This window comes from Myotis brandtii, unplaced genomic scaffold (assembly GCF_000412655.1).
Source record: "Myotis brandtii unplaced genomic scaffold, ASM41265v1 scaffold986, whole genome shotgun sequence".
Taxonomy (NCBI): domain Eukaryota; kingdom Metazoa; phylum Chordata; class Mammalia; order Chiroptera; family Vespertilionidae; genus Myotis; species Myotis brandtii.
Window position 1 is genome coordinate 2,981,165 of NW_005372102.1, and position 2,983 is coordinate 2,984,147.

At 54.9% G+C, this 2,983-nt stretch overlaps 1 long non-coding RNA gene across 1 annotated transcript in view; it reads left to right on the forward strand.

Annotated features, from left to right (window-relative positions):
- Positions 1-2,983, forward strand: part of LOC106724809 — a 10,129-nt gene that overhangs the window by 6,161 nt on the left and 985 nt on the right. The gene's annotated exons all lie outside the window — the stretch shown is intronic.

Genomic DNA, 2,983 nt, shown 5'->3' on the forward strand with positions numbered 1-2,983 from the left:
GCGTCTTGCTGGGGGGCGGAGGGAGAGGGGGCACCGTGGGTCCCCAGGACCAGCCGACGGGTTGGATGTGTGGGAGGAGCAGACCCGGGTTTGGGGGGCATTTTCTGAAATTGGGGCTGTTGTAAAGCACGGGCACCCTCCCGGACAAACTGCCTCTGGGAAGCCAAGTGACATTTCTTTCTCTTTTTTTTAATTTTTAAAATATATATTTTTATTGATTTCAGAGAGGAAGGGAGAGAGGGAGAGAGAAACATCCATGATGAGAAGGAATCATTGATCGGCTGCCTCCTGCACGCCCCACACTGGGGACCGAGCCCGCAATCCGGGCCTGTGCCCTGACCGGGAATGGCACTGTGAACTCCTGGCTCCTAGGTGGACATTCAACCGCTGAGCCATGTGGGCCGGGCTCAGGTGACATTTCTAGGAGCAGTGGGGTGACCCGACCTGCAGGTGAGGGAGGGAGTCCCATGGGATGTTCGCACTTCACACTGCACATCCCTGAGGGGGTCGTACAGCCTCACACCACCCGGCAGCCAGTCGGCCCCTTCCAGGCAGCGTGGCCCCACCCTGCAGCCCCGCAGGCTGGTGACGACCGTATTTTAAGAGATAGGAGCTGATGATTTCCTAAAAGCGATGGATACGTCAACTGCAGAACCAAGAAGTGCTGTGAGGTCGTGGTGATAAAGCGGGAGACGGACAGACAGACAGACAGGGCTGCTGGTGCAGCCGGACAGAAGGCCTGCCCGATGGACAGAAGGCCTGCCACCTGCATCGGGCACAGCCCTGGGTGCTGACACCTCCGGCCTCGAAAGGAGAACCTCCACATCCTGAGAGTAAGTGACCGCAAACCTGGAATTCTAAATCCAGCAAAAAAATGTGCTTAAAAATGAAGCTCACCCTGGCGGGTGTGGCTCAGTGGACAGAGCGTCGGCCTGCGGACTGAAGGGTCCCGGGTTCGATTCCGGTCAAGGGCATGTACCTCGGTTGCAGGCTCCTCCCCGGCCCAGGCCCTGGTGCAGGAGGCACCCAATCGATGTGTTTCTCTCACATCGATATTTCTCTCTGTCTCTCCCACTCTCTTCCATTCTCTCTAAAAATCAATGGAAAAATATCCTGGGGTGAGGATTTTTTTTTTAAAAAAATGAAGGTCTATGGCTCAAATAAACTCACAGAAATTCTGTAAAAAGAAGAAGAAGAAGAAGAAGAAGAAGAAGAAGAAGAAGAAGAAGAAGAAGAAGGTGGTCCAATAGACATTTCAGAGAAACAAACTCTGAGAACATCCGCCATGCGGAGATGTGGAGGAGACGTGCCCTTCCGGGAAGAGACGGCTACCAGGCCGGAGGCAGGAGGGAGGGTGAAGGGGAAGCCTCGCGAGGAGCGGCCTGGACAACCGGAGCAATGGTGTGGTGTGGGGCTTGCAATATACCCAGGGAATTAAAACGTGTGACAGTGACGTGGAAGCTGTGAGGGGGGTGACCGGAGTGTGGCCCGCCGGCCCGCTGGGCCTGTGAGTGTGGCTCCGGGTGAAGGGACTTTGCGGGTGTGATTAAGTTAAGCCTCTCGCACGGGGGATGATCTCAGATTATCCGAGTGGGCTCTAAATGTCATCCTTGTGTGTGGGGGGCGGGGCAGACCTCAGAGAAGAGGTTTGGCCCGGCCGCGTGGCTCAGTGGTTGAGCATCGACCTCTGAACCAGGAGGTCACGGTTCAATTCCCGGTCAGGGCACATGCCTGGGTTGCAGGCTGGACCCCCAGTGTGGGGGGTGCAGGAGGCATCCAATCGATGATTCTCTCTCATCATGGATGTTTCTCCCTCCCTCTCACTCTCTCCTTCCTCTCTGAAATCAATAAAGACATAGTTTTTAAAAAAAATTTTAAACAGATTTGCAGATGGTTCTGAAATGTGTACCCAGGGTTTGTCTTCATCAATAAAGCGAGGCAGCCGCACGGAAATGATTGTCATAAAGGGAGACGCTCGTGCCCACAGGCCCTGGAAACAGGAGGCAGGGCCACAGGCGGAGGGAGGGCGGCGGGGGGGGGTGCATTATTCCCCCTTCTCCTGGGAAATGAAGGTCATTTCTCTCTCCGGCTGAAAGGAGAGAAGGGAGCCAGGCAGGGCCCGAGGTCTGGGCAGCCGTCTCCCGGGGATGGCCCCGTCCACAGTAGCATCAGGTTTTCCCCTTCTTTCTTCTCTTCAACAAAACACCTATTGTCCTTTCTCTTAAACACAGTCTGGCTTGCATCTCCAGACAGGCAGAAATGTTCCCTCCTCCCCGCACCGTCTGTCTGCCCGACTCTACTGTATCTGCTTGTTTTCTATATCCTTGACTCTTGGGGCCTTGGTGCTGGAGAGACTGCCCCAAGCCCATGGCCCACCAGTCCCTGGAGCTGGCTAAGACTCCCCTGTGAACACCTTTGATTGCAAATCAATCCATCCAGAGCCCGCGCCCACCAGTTCATCATCGCACCTCAGACACCAAGCCGGGTCCTGGACAGCGAGGGCCTGCCCTCCCTCCCCACGATGCCACACGAAACTCACCCTCTCCCTCCAGTGAAAGCCCCAGTCGGGACTCTGGGCCACGCTCTCTGGGCTCCTGAGTCCACCTGTGGGCCCACACTGGTGTTTCCCTGTGTGGCCCTGCATGGCATGGTTACCCTCTTCTCCTTCAAAGGCAGCTGCCTCCCTCTGTCACCTTACCACATCCGAAGGGAACAAGTCCTGGGGACAAATTTTATTCTCTCTCTCTCTCTGTATATGTATATGTGTATATATATATATATAATCTCCTATCTAATAAAAGACAAAAAGGGTAATTGACCGTACCTTCTCTATGCTTCCCATTGGCTAATCAGGGCGGTATGCAAATTAACCGCCAACAAAGATGGCAGTTAATTTGCATACTAGGCTCCAAGCGGTGGAGCGAAGCCAAACATACCCCAAGCCTGCCGAGCAGCGAGGCCTCACGGCCCCTGGATGGGCGGA